This window comes from Ictidomys tridecemlineatus, unplaced genomic scaffold (genome assembly GCF_052094955.1).
Source record: "Ictidomys tridecemlineatus isolate mIctTri1 unplaced genomic scaffold, mIctTri1.hap1 Scaffold_634, whole genome shotgun sequence".
NCBI lineage: Eukaryota > Metazoa > Chordata > Mammalia > Rodentia > Sciuridae > Ictidomys > Ictidomys tridecemlineatus.
In genome coordinates, this window is record NW_027524385.1 from 220,535 (window position 1) to 238,969 (window position 18,435).

The following is an 18,435-nucleotide window of genomic DNA, read 5'->3' on the forward strand; positions in this document are numbered from 1 at the left end:
AGTTTCTTGACCACTGTCCTGTTCACCCTGAAGGGCACAGTCACCTTGGACAGTGGTATGGTTACACAGTGGCCACTATTTTTATCAGTTGCCTGGGGACAGGGCTTCCTGTGGTGAGCCTTCCTCATGAAGGGGCTTTCCAGGTCTTGGCCTGACAGGTCACACAGTGACACTGCTCGGATGGGGATTTTGGGAAAGCTCCACCTGCTTCCTCAATTGTTGCTAGCTGCTGAGTCTCAAGGCTATCACAGAGTGGGGTGGAGGCAGGTGGGACTCGGGTAACTCATAACACCAGAGAGCTCCTATCTCTTTCCAAGAGGCCTCCATTTTCTTGAGTCCACACCCTGTGGATCATTGTGTTTGATTTTCCAGAAACCGGAACCGTTGATTTTGACCATTTTTTGTAGTACTTTCATCATTTTAAGGGAGTTCAGATTTCTGGGAGTCCCAATGTTCTGGAAGCCATTGTGCCAGAGTCCTTTGTGTGGCCACAACAAGTGGCACCTCTTGTGTGGCTGTGTCAACAGGTGCAGTGGGTGTGGGCTTCTAGGAAGCTTCCAGAGGGCTGGGTGACCGAGCACTGGTGGCCCATTTCTAGTCCAGGGGTGTGCTCACGGCCTCACCTGGGTGGGGCCTGGTGTCCCTGGCCCGGTTTTGTGCGAGTGTGACAGCAGCTGGTCCCTGTCTCCTCATGGTGGCCCTTTTCTCCCCGAACTACTTCCCAAAGCCACATATCTTCACCCAGCCAGAGACAACAACAGCTGTGGTGGGCAAGGACATCTGGTTCACGTGCTCAGCAGCCAGCAGCAGCAGCAGCTCCCCCATGACCTTTGCCTGGAAGAAGGACAATGAGGTTCTGGCCAATGCTGACATAGAGAACTTCTCCCAAGTGCTCACACAGGACAGGGAAGTGATGGAGTACACCACCACCCTGCACCTCCGTAGGGTCACCTTTGGCCATGAGAGTCGCCATCAGTGTGTCATCACCAACCACTTTGGCTCCACCTACTCTAACAAGACCCGGCTCACGGTGAATGGTAAGTGCCCCCTGTTGGTCTCTCCTAGGCACCCTGCCCTGGTAGCTGCCCACCTCGGAGAGGACGAAGGCAGACCTGCGATCAGACCACACTGTACCCTGGGCTCGCCCAGGGCAGGTTCTGAAGGTTAAAGCACCCTCTCCCTGGGCTTTGGGTGACTTTTGGGAGGCGCGGTGAGAGGCAGAGCTGAGCCTTAAACTTCTCTGGAACCACGCAGTCCAGTTTCTAGGTCCCACATCCCAGACCCTGGGGAAGCTGTGCCCTTGAGTGGGTGGCACTGCTGTGGAAGCACAGGCCAGCCTGGGCAGGGGCAGGTCCCCACAGCAGAGAGCAGGACAGGTGTGTGGAAGGGTGGGACGAGGTCCTGTACTCAGAAACCAGCTTGTCAGAGCTGCTCTCTTCAGGGCTGCTATTTTGGGAGGGAGACGGGAGGAGTGTGAATGGGAATCTCCTCGCAACCTGAGAACACAGGGAGATTTTTCTAATCATTAAAGTGCCAGTGACAGAGTTGGCTCGAAGGTCATCAGAAGTGCCAGTGGGCTGCGCTCAGTCAGTCCCGCCGACCACAGAACAAACTTGACCACACTCAGGTTGTCTTGGCGTATTCTTAGAGAGAGGCCTCACTGCCACCTCAAGACTCAGGCAACTAAGTGACTCTGCCAGGGCATTTGTTATTTACACCAGGTAAATGAGGTCCTGGGGTGCTTACCCACATCCCAGTCCTTTCCTATATTTTATTTAGAGACAGGGTCTCACTGAGTTGCTAAGTTGCTGAGGCTGGCTATGAACACTATCTTTCTGCCTCAGGCTCCTGAGCCACTGGGATGACAGGGGAATGCCATGGTGCCTGGCTGACCAGAGCAGCTTGGACAGGAAGCGTGGTGATGCCTGCCATTCATCTGGACACTGACTCTGGCGTCCCACTGCTTGCTGAGCCTGAGCCAGTGAGCCCAGTGCTTCTGCCTATGTATGCTCGGCAGCATGGCCCTCAGGCTGCCCTGGGGATGCATGGACCTTCCCTCTGTGATTGCAGCTTGGTGAGCAGGTATTTCTGTTTCCTAGGCTCTGTCCTGGTGGCTTTTAAAGGCAGGCGAGCCTCAGGCCCCGACTCCCAGGGTCCCACCTGTGTGACCCATTTCCTATGAGGTGCAGTAGGCAGAATGTCAGCCACAGCTTGAGACTCCATCCCCAGCTGGAGTGGACAGGTGGAGGAAGTGCCAGACCGTGGTGGGGGGAGGCTGCCACTTTCTCTGGAAAGCTTACTGCTCCTGATTGAGGTGGCTGCAGCAGTCCTGGGCTGGCGGTGGCACAGTGCGGGGAGGTATCGAGCAGTGGCCCTCGCACACTGGGGGTCTCTGCCCCAGAGATGTTCCCAGAATTAGCAGCCGGCTGTCCTCTGACCTCCCCCTTTGTGTGTGTTTTCCAGTGCTGCCATCATTTACCAAAATGCCCTGAGATATTGCCATCCGGACTGGCACCATGGCTCCCCTTGAGTGTGTGGCCACCGGCCACCCCAACCCCCAGATTGCCTGGCAGAAGGACGGAGGCACATATTTCCCTGTGGCTCAGGAGCGTCGCATGCATGTCATGTGAGATGACGACATGTTTTTCATCACTAATGTAAAAATAGATGACATGGGCGTTTACAGCTGCACCGCCCAGAACTCAGCAGGCTCTGTGTCAGCGAATGCCACCCTGACTGTCTTAGGTTCGACCCTTGGTGTACTCTGGGGGGTATGTGTGCACGTGCAAGTGTATGAGTCTGAAATGGCACTGAGGGGAAGGCCTGCGGAGTTGCTCTGTGGACCCTGGGGGTTATGGGAAGGTGTTGCTACTGTTTGAAATTTGGGGCTGCTTTTAGGAGTATTTTCCTCTTTTAAAAAAAATGTTTGGGGTCCTGGGGATTGAACCCAGGGCACTCAACCACTGAGCCTCATCCCCAGCCCTATTTTGTATTTAGAGACAGGGTCTCGCTGAGTTGCTTAGGGCCTTGCTAAATTGCTGAGGCTGGTTTTGAACTTGCAATCCTCCTGCCTCAGCCTCCTGAGCTGCTGGGATTACAGGCGTGCCCCACCACCCTGGCTCCTATCTCTTTAAAAAGAATAAAGGCCAGTGCGGTGTCAGAGCCTTGAGTAACTGGTGACCAATGAGCATGCAGGAGGAGTGTGGTCTTAGTCAAGAACAGGGACACAGGACATTTTGGGAACAGGAACCTTTATGACCAGAGATCAGCCATCTTCTGAAAAGCTTGCCACACTGACGAAAGCCCTCAGGTGGGATTATGCCATGTCTAGAGAAACAAGCAGACCCACAGCACTGAGGCCCCAGAGTGAGCGTGCCGTCTCTTGATCTCTTGCAGAGACCCCATCCTTGGTGGTACCCTTGGAAGACTTCGTCGTGTCTGTGGGGGAGAGAGTGGCCCTCCAGTGCACAGCGACTGGCAGCCCCTCCCCCCGCATCACCTGGCTCAAGGGGAACCTGCCCCCTGAGCCTCACCGACAGGCACCACTTCACCCCTGGCAACCAGCTACTGGTGGTCCAGAACGTGGTGCTGGAGAACGCGGGCCAGTACACCTGCGAGATGTCCAACACGCTAGGCACGGAGCACACTCACAGCCAGCTGAGCATCTTGCCCATGGCTGGCTGCAGGAAGGACCACCATGGCATCTTCACCATCGCCATGGTGTGCAGCATTGTTCTGACGTCACTGGTGTGGGTGTGCATCATCTACCAAACCAGGAAGAAGAGGGAGGATTACAGCATCACCAGCACAGGTGGGCACAGTGGCCGTTCATTTCCAGGGCAGGAGAAGCCAGGTCCAAACTCTCTGTCAAAAGCTCTCATGCTCTGGGAACTTCAGGACCTCTGGGAATGTGGTTCTGGAGACCTGAAGCCTTGGTCCTGCTGACACTGGGTTCATACTCAGGGCAGAGCCAGAAATGGAACTGCCTTGGGGCTGGGGCTAGGGCTCAGTGGTAGTGCACTTGCCTAGCATAAGTGAGGCACTGGGTTCGATCCTCAGCACAGCATATAAATAGATAAACTAAAGGTCTATTGACAAGTAAAAATAAAAATAAAAAAACTTCCTGCTGATGTCCTCTTCATAATCGAAAGTGGATTGTCCCTGAAACATCACAGTGCTGTGGATTTATTAGTTCTGTCTCCCTTCCTGTCACTCTTGCCCATCTTTTGTGGTCTCACATGCTTTTGACCCGGGCTCAGGTTCAGCTCAGGTCTGGGAGGGCCTCCTACCTGCACCGACTCTTGGTCTCTGCACAGCCTGGATGGCTGTTGCCAGGGGATCCTTTTCGGGGCCTGACAGTGAATGCACATCTGCATCTGTTGTCACCGAAATCCTGAATACTTCATTGTCTTATCTCCTTGCAGATGAAACCATTGTGCCACAAGATATTCCAAGCTACCTCTCTTCTCAGGGGACCCTTTCTGACTGGCAAGAAACCTCAATCAGGACTGAGGGTGGCCATTGGGCCAACGAGCACATTGAGAGCAACGGTAAGGCCTCTGACACAGTGAGATGGAGCTCTATCTAGGTGACTGTCCTCCATCGGTGGAGATGGCCTCTAGCTCCCTATTCAGGTGTCTGGCATTAGGTGGGAGGGAGCATTAGGTGAACAAGGCAGCTGCTGGCCCAGGACTCTGCTGTTCGGCTCAGTCCTGGTCTGTGAAAGCCTTGCAGAGGTTTCAACATCCTGTCTCCCAGGAAGGTCACCATCTGGGCTTAGCAGTAAGCCTCCCAGTCAGGATAAGGTAGGACCACTGTCAGAAACAGCTGAAGGGAAACCCCAGCCCTGAAACCAAGCCCTGCTTCCACAGTTGGCCCTTGGTATCTGTGGGTTCGAGTCTCTACACACTAGAAATATCCAGGGCAGAGAAGGTGCATGAACATGCAGCCTTCTTCTCCTGGCCATTATTCCCCCAAAACATAGCCCAACATCTGTGCACACAAAGTTACATTTTATTAGTCACAATGCTTAATCTACAGGTGACTTACATGGGACAGTGTATTTAGGTTATGTGCAAATTGTGTATTATTATATATAAGGGACTTGAGCATCCCTGGATTTTGGGATTTCTGTGGGGGCTCCGGCACCATGAAGGTACCAAGGGATGCGAGTGCAGGGGCAGTGCCTAGACCTGCTCTGTATTCCAGACTCGCAGGGAAAGATCTCTGCAGGGGGCGCTGTTTCAGTTGGTGGGAGATTGTGAGCGCTTGCTGAGCTGTAGGCTGGGCCTGAGAGAGCTGCTCCTCTAACATGGCTGCAGATGCTCAAGGACTGCTTGCTGAAAAAGTGGTACTAGAAAACAGGCCCATTGCCAGCTTCGTGGTGGCACAGTAGTAACTCACCACTGATAGAGAGACTACAGCAGCAGCCCCACCCATCCTGCTCCTCAAGCTCACTGAGACGTCCTCTGCAGTTTCTAACCTGGGGAGTCTGTTGCAGGTGTGTGTCTGAGAGATGCAGGCCTCTCCAGAGGTTGACGTCCACAGCATCATGCGGAGGCAGCCCAAGCTCTGTGTTAGATATAGTAAAGAGCCCTGGAAAGTAACAGAAAAAGCCACTGGGACACCTGGTCCACCTAAGATGGGTAGGTGATGCTTCCACCAGGAAAAACAATGCCTTTTTGAAATCAAAATCTGGGTTGACCCACTCACTAAATGAAGAGGGGAGGCACCTACATTTCTGTCTATCACTCTCTAAATTTGGGATTTAGTATATAAACAGGAAGCTCTTGCCTGGTGTCCTTTTAATTCTAGAGGAGTGTGTCTGTTAGTTACTATTCATGGTATAGTAAACCTGAGCAAGAATTTTCCAGAATAATAAGCAACATAGGGGATTTTAGTATCAGTTCACCAAGGATGTTTTGAGGTTAAATTTCTAATTGTTTAGAAAACTTTTTAACCCTGCATGGTACCTAATTCAATTGTTGGGGTTTTTCTTTTATCTATTTTTTTTTTTGTCTCTGATCACAGTAGCATGACTACATTCTCTAAGTACAAGATTTGCTTAATCTGGGGCATGTGAGCAAGAAGGACCCCATCTCCACTAACAGTGTGGCATGTGCCCAGCCTTTTCTGTGAAGGTCTTTGGGGAGAAGGCATTTGCAGGGCTGAGGGTCAGGACCCCACTTGGGTGCGTGTGGGTGGCCTGTTCTGTGGGGGTGGCTCTGACCTGGCCCATCTCTCCTTCAGAACCCAGTGGCCCTCTCGTGTGCAGTGACTGCAATGCTGACGTAGACAGTTACTCCAAGGAGCAGGCCCCCCACCCTCAGCCCACATTCAGGGACAGCACACAGCCAAGTGCACTGCATGGCCAGGATCCCAGCCAGGGCGACCAAGGAGACTCTCCACATCATCCTCGCAGCGGGGCCAGGGACGGGTCCTTCTACCCCAGAAACCACGGCAGAATGCTGACATCCTTGAGGAAGCCGGCAGTGTCCCTAGATGGAAAAGGTGATCCCTTACTGTCCTCCTGGCCTCCCTGGCAACTGCACTAGCCACCACAGATCGTCATGCTGGAACTTGGCTCTGAAGGCCTTCTCTTTCCCCAGGGGGCTCCGCCTGTACTCTATAGTGAGGCTGTGCGACACGGACCCCGCAGACCTACAGCCCTGCCCTGCATTCCCTTCAGGCAGCACGGAGCTCCCAGAGGCCTCCTTGGCCTTTCCTGCTGTCCCCAGTGAAGCCCAGCACTCAGCGAAGCCAAGCTCCTTTCCAATGGCCACCTCCCCCATGCATGTGACTCCAGTCCTGAGTCCACACCACTGACAGGATAGCTCCCTGGGAAACGGAGAGGACCACATCTGTCAGCACCCTCAAAGCTAGGCTCTGTCTACCTCAGCTCCTGTCACACCAGTGTCCACGGGAAGGAGAGCCCGGGAGGCAGCTTAGGGTCAGCATCGCTGAACAGTACATAGTTGTCACTTCTGTGTGGAGTACAAGCAGGGCAGAGGACTCGCATCTGAAGCACAGAAATGCAAGAGGCTATTTGTGTACAAAAGGCAGAAAAAGTATTTGATACGGTTGTACATAAGAGTTTTCAGAGATTTCCTATATATTATATATCCTTGACAGAGGCTATTTTAATCTTTAGTGCATGATTAACAACAGAATTATACAATTTTGACAATATTATTTTCCTATAAGGTTGCTGTTTCCTTGGAGGGGGGGTTAGGAATAGTTCTGGTGCCTTAGTGCATGGCGGGAATTTAGAGACAAAAACCACATTTGTTTCCTGGGTTTCCTGGTGGGTTTGGAAGGACAAGGAGTCCTTGGTGTTGTGTTCTCTTTGTAGTCATGTTTGGCCTGCGTTGGTGGCTCCTGCAATGTGTCTTTGCTGTGAGGGGCTTTTCCCTGGAGGCTTGCTTATTTGAGGGGTGGAGTGAAGGTTGCTAATCCACCACAAACCATGGGTTAGGATGGTAGGACTTTCTCCCTTCTCTGAAGCTCACTTTTTGTTAAAAGCAAATGTGGTCTTGTCCATGTTGCCGGATTGTTAGCTGAGGCTTTTTATTAAGGCAAAGGCTGCTGGTGTTGGTACCTGTGGATTTTTCAATAGTGAAGATTTAATTCTGCCAATATAATATTACATTGGGGGTAAAAAAGATCAAGTTCTCACCTTCCAGGGCTAGCTCATGTCTACTGAGGAGCCTGAGCAGGCCCACCCATGCCCTCCTTTCACACAGATGGGACTGGGTGTGGACTACATAAGATTTAGCCCTAGACCTGGGTGTGTTTGCACTTTTGAGACCTGTAGCTAACCGTCTTGTGAGTGCCAATATGTAATTCACTGAAAATTACATTGAAACATATAAGGTCCTTAAGAAAATCTCAAAGTACATTTCTTTAGCCAAAAAGCTGAAGGGAGATATTAGCCAAATGGCTACCTATATCAGATTTACCTGTCAGAGGTCATCATTGTTCCAGAGGTCATCATTGATCCATTGTTTTGTCCTCAACTGTTAACTGATAAATGTTACTTCCACAAAATATGTGAATTTGCTGCTCCTGAGAGGCAATGTGAAAGAGGAAGTATTACTTTTATGTACAAAGTTATTTATTTATAGAAATTTTGGTACAATGTACATTGAAAACATGTAAAATATTAAAGTGTCTAACAAATGGCATTGAAGTATCTTTAATAAAGGTTCATTTATAAGTGTTGAGCATATGGCAGGAATGAAAATTGGGATATATGGTGTCCTTAGGGAGACAACAAATGGCTTTTGTTGGCTAGAAAAAGTATGTGCAAAGCAGGTTTTCAGGTTAGAACCATGCAGCTTATTCAGCAAATATTTATTAAGCATTTGCTAGACACTTAAGCATAGGATACCATGGTAAGCATGATAGAAAAGTTCTCGTAGGGAACCTGTTAGTCTATTAGGGCAGGGATATTAGTTAAGAGCTATGATAAGGATCTAGATCAAGTTTCAAGATAAATTGTCTTTGAGGAAATACTGTTTAAGCTGAAACCTGATGGTTGAATACATATCATCTAAGCACTGCTTGGAAAACAGTCTACCTTCTCTAATCCTCTAATGTCCAAATCCTGTTAACCAAATTATTCATTATATGTTCAGTAGTCAATACAAATGAGTTACTGGTACTCTAAGCAATTGAAATTGACATGACAAAGAAGTATATTTTCCATTTCTGGTCTAGAAGATACATGCCAAATATAGCATGACATTTCTTCATTTTTAAATGCAAAAAAGATAATGATTTTAAACATCTTACAAACAGCAATTTGTGAAAGTCAACAACAAATTCTTCACTCAGGTTTAACCAAATTTTGATAGAGTAAGTTCAGTTTTTAACATAATATATGTCACTTGGATGGTAAAATAGCATCCAATTATATGTTCAGTATCTGATGAGAGTCCAGAGGTAGGATGCTATATATTTTAAGTTGTAGGTTTCTTTAGCAAGATTTGACAACTGGAGTATATAATGAAATATATAATGAGAGAAGCCTAATGGAGTTACAGGAAAAGTAGAATTTATGAAGAGGTCTAGGCTCAATAGAAAAAGGTGAAATATCAGAGAATTGCTGATAGAGTGTGCAAAAGGGAGTGTCCAAAAACTAAAGGGAAGAGAATGAGTGACAAACATCACCAAAGAAAGTGGGTAAGGAATGAGGTACTGAAATATAAAGCATCAGAAAAGGGATAGTTTTGGGGATGGCAAGTTTTAGGGTGTGGCCATGGGAGTAGATGGATGAAAGAAATGGAGAAAAGCAAGTAACTGAGAGGCTATGATGTTGATTGTAACTTGACATGGGTGGAAGATGGTGAGGTTTAGTGGTGCTGTCAAAGCTTTAAGCCATGTGTGAATATTTTTAAATATCTGAAAATTACCCCAGTTGGGGATCAAATGGAAAGTAAATCTCAGTACAGGGGTATATGCAAGAATCTGATTCAATAATCAGCCTACAATCCCCTATAGAAGGAAGAACAAGAAATTGCTTAGAAGTGATGGAATGCAGACAGGATGCAGCTCTGGCTTCATCAAAAAGATGTGGCCATACTTCAGGCAAGGACTTGTGAGCCTGGGGTGGATAGATTGAGTATGAGGTGGAGTTCGGTGAAATAAAATGGGAAGAAATATCTAGGGGCTCAAAAGAACAAAGATTTGGAAACCCAAGGCCTTGGTTGAGAATAATAGAAATGGAAAAGGAACTGCACAGGGTCAGGCTAATGAAAAAGGTGATGAAAGCCAGGGATAAAGGTCTTGATTTTAGTTGATTTTCAAACTCTTTCTAGAGCTTGAATGTTAAAATGTTTCCCTATTGATGCAGACAGCAGTACTCAGCTCTATAAGCCAGACAATAATCTGTGCCCAGTGGCTGACTTTCTGCCTTAAAATATGAGGCCTCTTAGGAGGGAAGTAGGCATAGCTAGGTAAGAGTCATGGTGACACATTTAGAGTTCTTCTGTTTTCATACAAACATATTTGCACACAAAGGAGTGCCATCTCATGTAAGGACTCCCAGGTGGAATCATCTTGGGCATTAACTGGATCAGTTGACGTTAATAGGTGTTAGTCAGCTTTCCAATGCTGTGACCAAATAACTGAGATAATCTTCATTAATAAGGAAAGGTTCATTTGGCTCACAGTTTCAGATGGTTGCATGGCCCCATGGCCTTTGGGCCTGAGGTGAGGCAGTCCATCATGGTGGGAATATGCAGCACTCCTGCAAGTTTGCCAGAGAGTTAAGAGAGACAAGAAAGGTCTGGGATCTCAATATCCCCTCCAAGGGCATTGCTCCAATGACCTAACTTCCCTCCAATAGGCCCAACCTCCTAAAGGGTCAACCATCTCCCTGAAACACTAAAGGCTGATAACCAATTCTTTAAGACATAGGCTTTTGGTGGACATTTATCCAAGTGATAGCCATGGGTTTATTTATAATTGTGGATTTTATTTCATTTACAGTGGCTATATATTAGTACTGAATTTATTTCCAAGTGGTTTCTTATCAGTCAAATGACTCCTTTAAAAATTCCAACTTATAAAACAAATATTGTGGGGCTGGGGATGTGGCTCAAGCAGCAGCGCGCTTGCCTGGCATGCGTGCGGCCTGGGTTCGATCCTCAGCACCACATACCAACAAAGATGTTGTGTCTGCCGAGAACTAAAAAATAAATATTAAAAATTCTCTCTATCTCTCTCTCTCTCTCTTTCCTCTCTCACTCTCTCTTTAAAAAAAAACAAAAAAAAAACAAATATTGTAACATTCTAAATTTCCTAGACTCAGAGTATTGAGATAAAGAATCATCTTTGACCAAGTCTGTTGGAGGCTATATATATAAATATTTATTTGTTCTAGTCATTAAGGCAGAGAGGACACTCTTTCAGAAACTCCTGGGTGGAATACCCCCCCCACCTCCACCACAAGAATGCCTGGATCATGCTGTCCTAACTCATAGCCTTAGGATCAAAGAGCCTCCTGGAGATGGGCGTCGCCTGCCAAAGGACAAATAACCTGTTTATTGTGGCATCCCTGCCACCTGGAGAAGCAAGAACCGAGAAAAGACTCCTCCCACATGGAAACCTTATACATACTGATCCCCTTTGATCTGTACCACTATAAATAAAGCAGGCACAGGCTTCTTCTTTGTTAGAAGCTAGACCCTTCTAGTAGGTTCAACTGACCATGCAACTGCTTTACATATATTCTTGCCTGTTTGTCTTTAATTTCTTGATATATTAGTTTCATAACTTTTATTGCAAAGCCAGCCCATCACTGCTAGGGGTACCCACCCTCCTCGCCCACGCAGGACATGAGCAAGTCAAGTCTACACAAATTGCAAATAGAAGGAAGCCTAATAGAGGCTTCCTTCAACCATCTGGGTTTAAGATATCAAAAGAAAATTGTAGAGGGCTGGGGTTGTGGCTCAGGGGTAGAGCATTCACCTAGCATGATTAAGCCCTGGGTTTGATCCTCAGCACAACATAAAATAAATAAATAAAATAAAGGTATTGTGTCCAACTACAACTAAAACATGTTAAAAAAAAGAAGAAAGACAGAGAAAACTTTAGAAGTTGTAAAGGAAGGACACCATTGATGGCTCGTACAAAATTTTCCTACAGTCCCATATTAATCTTTGTGGAGTTCCACTAGGGAATATTAAGGGCAAATTGAAAAAAAAAGCAGAATCTGCAACAAAACCCAAAGGGTGGGATATAAGCTAAAGGAGATGTAAAGTTTAGAAAGGATTAGCTACTGAGCACCAGGAATGTGATAATGAGCAAAGTCCATCTGAATCCAGCAACTTCATGTGCTACAAGCAGAGTGGAAGGCATGTTGGCTTTTCATTTTCCTTCAATGTAGACTCTTACTGTACTTCATGATATGTTGGCATTTTGATCTATTTTAAAAATTAGACACCAAAGAATTTGAGTATTATTCTGTTAAAATTGAAGTGCACACAGAAAAGAGTGTTTGAGCAGGAGAAATAAGGTGAAAATTTCAGGACTCTTTATCTGGCATTAAGGCAGAGGCTCAACTTCAGGCCAACTTTGAACAGTTAAAGGAAATATTCAAAAGAGAAGGAGTGAAAGCCTGACTTGAATAAATTGAATAAATAAGTATAGAAACGAAAAAATAAATTGATCTTGGAAGAAGAATTTGAATGAATTAGCAACTTGTTAGAAATAAGGGGTTTCTGATTAGTTAATTAACTCTTTGGTAATTCTTAGAGACACATTCAATAATTATGAAATATACTATAGAACACTTTTTAACCTAACTGCTGAATTTCCTACCTGGGGCCCAAAGTCAATTTAATGACATTGAACTCGCCAGGAGGTGAGTATGCCTCATGCACAAGCATCAATCAAACACTAAAAATGTAGAGATTTTCAGAGAATAATAATCAACAAAATGTGCATTATTAGCTCAGCCAAGAATGTATATAGTGTTTCCTTTGTTTCTTCTTTCCCCTGCTGCTACGTATTTGGTTTGTGATTCTTTGTGACATCTATTGGAATGCCTGGAGACAAGAACCAGCTTTCCTTCAGATTGTCCAACATTCTTGATACCTGCCTGTGGTATACAGGCTCTGGTCTTCAGAGCTGTGCAGTTTCTCACTGATCTCAGCAATAGGTGTTCAAACTTACCACATCACACCTTTGCTGATTTCTGATGTGAGCAAATGGATCTTAATGACATTCTAAAGCATAGACTCACTTGCATTACCATTTTTTGAGAGAGAGAAAATTTTCTTTTTAATATTTATTTTTTAGTTTTCAGAATACACAGCCTCTTTTTTTTTTGTATGTGGTGCTGAGGATCAAACCCGTGCCGCACGCATGCCAGGAGAGCGCACTACTACTTGAGCCATATCCCCAGCCCACCATTACCATTTTTGAGACCTTTGCTCCCATTTAAAATCCCAAAGAGTTTTCTGCCCCATCACCTTCATTCCCAATTCTTCGTCATGTATATATTCTTGTCCTACACTCAAACAGGACAATGCTGCCCTTATCTACAAAAATTTACCAAACATAATTTGGTTTGGGACTTGGAATGCTCATTTAAATCAATGAAAAACATTTCCTGTTTTCTCGTGAAAGGTGATTTAAAGAACTGGCTGTCCCCCAGCACTGGGATCATGGCAGGAGACCTCAGATAGCTCCCTGCAGTTGTTTTGGCTCCTCTATTGGATGGCCATGTCATTGATAGATGGTGCCTTGAAGGTTGTGTATGCACTGTGTTGTTGTAAATATTGTGGGCACTAAACCATGAGTGAGCTTCATTTTTGTTCTATTCATTTTGGAATGGACAAGACATTATTTTCTGTTTCTCGAAACAATACTGCCAGACCTCTGAAACTAGTTGGAAAGTGAGATTTGGGCCTTTTAGATCTGCACTGTGAGGAAGTATAACCACAGGATTCCTAAGAGGCCACTTTACAAACTGTAGAACTGTAGAACTGTAAAACTGAAAAATATTTTGTTTCCTGGCCGAATGGAAAAATGAGACCAAAAGAAATGCCCAAATAAAGATTTCTTAGTAGAAATCACTTTAGAGTGAACTATGATTTCTCATGGTTATGAGCAAATAGCCACCTGTCTCAGAGAAGAGACTGAATTCTTCTCTAATGGAACTTAGCTGGAGTAGCCTAAAGCTATGACTTGAACAACAGTCTGTTTGTCTCCCTTATTCCTTCCCAAGGGTGGTCTGCAATGAACTGTGCTTTCAAGAGACATTAGTTTCTAGCATGACAAAGCCCAGGTCCCTTCATTTAAAATGCTTTCTGAACACTATTTTACATAAGGCCTTCTGAAGAATTTGAAAAATGTTGGCCATAGCAGAACTAGGCATGGTTTAATTTTACCTTCAGATGCTTCAGAGCAGAGTGGAGAAAACTTCAGATCGGGCTCCATTGTTTGCAGCAGCAATGCTTCCTCTTGTTTATTTTGGGGAATGTGAGCCAGGCTATTCCAGAGGTTCTCCTGAATTCCTTCTTCCTTTATATTTCTATATTGAATGTTATGTTTCTGCATCTATATTTCTGGTGAAAATTTTAAGAATCAAAATGCAGCCACTTGCTGGGTGCAGTGGTGCACACCTGCAATCCCAGAATTTTGGGAGGTGAAGGCATGAGGATCACAAGTGCAAGGCCAGCCTCAGCAACTTTACAAGGCCCTAAACAACTTAGTGAGACTCTATATCAAAGTTAGAAAAAAAAAAGATAAGGGGGATGGGGATGTGGTTCAGTGGTTAATTACATCTGGGTTCAATCTCTGATACTGTGATAGTAGGAGCAAATGTGACTCCATTTTGTTTTATGACTTCATCCTTTAAAACAACCATGCCAAGTAGGAGAGTCATGACTGGAGCAAGATGTGCTTTTCCTTTCGCTATAGAAACCTTTAAGAACACAGAACTACCTAATGAGGTATTGTTTCTGTAACCAGGGTAACGGGGCTCTGTTTCTGTAACTGGAGTGACTGGGCTAACTGTGATTGGTTAGGCTTCCCTCCACTTGACTGCACTGTCCCGCTTCTGTAACCTGGCTTGCTTGCATTGGCTAGACCACCTGAACATCCTTTTTGAGGTTTTCAGGATTATAAGGAGTGCTCTTGCAATTGTTCAGGGCTGATCAGGGGAATAGCTTTATGTTCTGGTCAGCTGCCACTGGTGTGCTTCAATCAAGGCTTAATTTGATTATATGTGAGTGGTCTGGAAGTCAGTTTATGAAACCCTGGGACAAAGCTTTAACTATTACAGTACAAAAAATAAAAAAAGCCTCCCATGATAATTTCCTTACCATTTCACAGCTTTCACCAACCATGATATTGCAAAGCCAAAGGCATTAATTTAGTCTTTTATTTAAAAACACCATATCTCACATAACTACCAGCTAAAAATTCACTCCAAGATTCTGTGAGTTTTTATTGCCTTGCTTGTCAGCTATTTCTCATTAAATTTCTGTTGCCAGAGGAGTTAAATATCCTGGATACCAAACCATTTATCCTTCTCTCTGCACTCTACTTTCCACCAGCAGTGGAGTCTATAATTTTATTTAATTTCCCAGCAAGCAACTACAGAGTTATTTCTGATTCTCTGCAGTTCACAAGTTTTTGATCATACCCAACTTTAAATCCTCTTTCTTTCTTCCTTATTTTTTTCTTTTTTTATGGATCCTAAGTTTATTCATTCTGTTGTTCTGTTACTTTCTTTGTACCAGTCCTTAGACTACTATGAGCCAATAGCAGGACAAATCTTCAAACCAAATTCTTCCCCATTATGTAAATAAAATGAGTAACATTGAATTCATTAGCTCACCTTTTTGATACATCACCTATAAAATAAAACTTTGTAGGTTGCTAAACCACACCATCAATTTTCTGTTCTGATCATCTGCCCATACTGATTACCAAACATCTCTTCTTACCCAACTCAATGCTTGCAGCAATTCTGCTCTTCCACATATATGCATAGAAATGGTTTGAATAGAGTTCATGTCCATAAATAATTATATTTAGCATATATACAGAATTTTATGATTCCACCCTTACTTACGAATTAATTTGCTATGGTAGATTTAATAATTCCCATTACCAACATTTTATAGTTGGATGAAATAAAATTCAGAGAATAACATTTCAAATTGCCCAAACTAGATTCTGCCTCTGTAAATACATTCATTTTTAAGTTCTGAAACATGTATTTTCCCTGGTCTGCTTTGAAAAGAAAATGCAGACTTAACTTTTACCAATATACTCAATTTTAATTCCTTTACTTCAAATGACATTCAATTTGGGCAGATAAATATGACTTCCCAGTTATTTCAAAACGTTAATTTAATTGCATGATTTCACAGTTGAAATCTATTGGAGTTTTTTGTTTTCCTAACCCAGGGAACATAAGTGCAGAGAGAGTTCAAATTACTCATTACATTACACACTCTTATTAAAGTACATCTACTATGTTTTATAGGCTAAAACAATATTTAGGTATCTAACTACCTTTTATTACTTATTCACACTTGGAGAAATTATTATCAAATATCATCTACATCATTCTTTATATGCTTCTTTTGAAATTATATTTGATAAATTCTTATGAAATATCATCTACATTCTTCTTTATATGCTGCTTTTGAAATTATATTTGTTATCTACACATTGTATTATATATATAATATTATTATTTTGTTATGTATTGAATTTATATATTTGTGAATTGTAAAGACTCAGAACACAAGATCTAAATTTTCAAAATTTTTCAAGACACTACTAATACTAAAACTTATCATTAGACATAATTTAAACAAAGCATGTATTTCTCAGATCAAAATATTTTCAAAATCACCAGATTATATTTATCATAAAATGTTGAAAAGACATGGAAATACCAAATCAAAATAAGATCACCCTCAATTCTTCCCTTCACATAAAATCTTTATAAAACTTTGGTTTTACTCAATGTTTTGCCTAGTAAAGAGTAGTTTTTTGCACATAGTAAGAATCAATGGACATTAGAAAATGAGAAAATGAATGAATGATGGATGTCAATCCATATGAATTCTAAACAAAAATTAGATCAATGTATATGTATTTCTTTTTAACTTGTCCTTTTTTCACTTAAAATATTCCTAGCAATTACATATATTCGGTATCTTCATGGAATACAATTTTTATAGCTGAATCATGTTCAAGTCATTCAATTGAGTGAGTTACCTCATTTTTAATCTATGAGAAGAGATTAACTTTTTTTTGAATTAGTATGACATACCTCTCCCTGTCATTGCCCTGCTTCAAACCCCTACTGGATCTTTAAAAGTCCAGGATGCTTCACAATTGGAGATGATGTGCCCATCTGGCCCTATTGCCTCTTTTTTTTCAGAGTAGAAATTAGAAGTATATTAAAGGACAGCAGAAAAGACTTCTCCCAGAGGAAGAAGGGGACCCAAGAGGTGGAATCCCGCCCTATTGCCTTTTGACTTTATTGACCCCAACACAATTTCTTCCAGAGAAATTATGTACCATTTCCCAGGAGTGACACCATGCTCTCAATTTGTGGGCCCTAAAGCACCTTATTCCTTCCACCAGGGATGCTAGTCTTACTCCTCATCTTAGAACACATGTGTAGCCTTCTAAATCCAAATCCAAGATTTTATTACTAAATCCTGTATCACGGTGACCCTCAGAAATCAGCATAAACCCCACAGAACAAGAAGTTGAGTAGAGATGAGGAGAACTGAAGTTTTATGTCAATTAAAAAAAATATATACCTTGGGTGGAGGGAAAGAAGTTCAAAATACTCATTAATGTGCTTCAGGCATATAGAAAATTGATTCTATTTCCATGAGAAATAACTTTTAAATTATATAAATAGTTGAAGTGTCCTATATAAGGAGGAGAAAAACAATTTTAAAAATCCATTTATCTTCTTCTGTAAAATGCCAGATCAATTTCACCTATCAATGAGGGTAATTATATTTTTAATATAAGACTTTTAACACCCACTAGACCTTTATCTTTATTCATTGGTAGATATTCAGTTCTTAAATGTAAAATAGAGAAATGTCAGCTTTCATTTTGTTTTTATTTAATCATAATAATAATCATGGCTATCTTACTGCTTCTATTTTCTTCCTAGCTTCAGTGAAGAGGCTCTTACTCTCTTTGGAATGCTGAATAAAGGGGAATCATAATTGAATCATTTTCTGCAATCCTAATTGAATCCCTTCCTCAGAAAACTCATTATTATTAGTAGTAGTATTAGGGACTGAAACCAGGGGTGCTTATCCGCTGAGGCTCATCTCCATTCTTCTTTTATTTATTTATTTTTTTAAATTTTGAGACAGGGTCTTTTGAAATGGCTCAGGGCCTTATTAAGTTACTGAGGCTGGCTTTGAACTTGCAACCCTCCTGTCTCAGCGTCCTGAGACACTGAAATTACAGGCATGCAATATATGAAGAGCTTTCAAATATTTGTCTTGGAAAGTTGCTTTCACTTTTATTTTTCTTTGTGTTTAAGTTATGGGTTCAGACATACCTATGAATATAAGAAAGTGGTGAAGTTCTACCTTGATGTTCCATTAGAACAGAAAAAAATATGTGCACATCTGAATTACATGTAGAGAACAGTGGTAAATTCTGTTAGAAACTACATTTCTCCCTTTTTCTAATTCAAGACAGGATTTCCTGTGTTTTTGCTACTAGCTCACACAGAATTAAGCTTGATTTGGATGAATAAGAAAGTGTTGTAGATAAATTTTTAATGGCTGTAGAGTCTGTACCTATAATATTAGTCTTTCCACTTAAATAGTAATGAACATGTACAATAATTTAGCCGTCTTAAACATTAGCAGGCTGAATGATATTCTAGACTCCTCAAAGAAAATTTGATTTTCAAGCCTG

The 18,435-nt window shown here is 43.2% G+C and overlaps 1 pseudogene; it reads left to right on the plus strand.

The window, feature by feature from the left end:
- Window positions 1-691: 691 nt before the first annotated feature.
- Window positions 692-6,554, plus strand: LOC144374310 (leucine-rich repeats and immunoglobulin-like domains protein 1; annotated as a pseudogene).
- The last annotated feature ends 11,881 nt before the right edge of the window (window positions 6,555-18,435 follow it).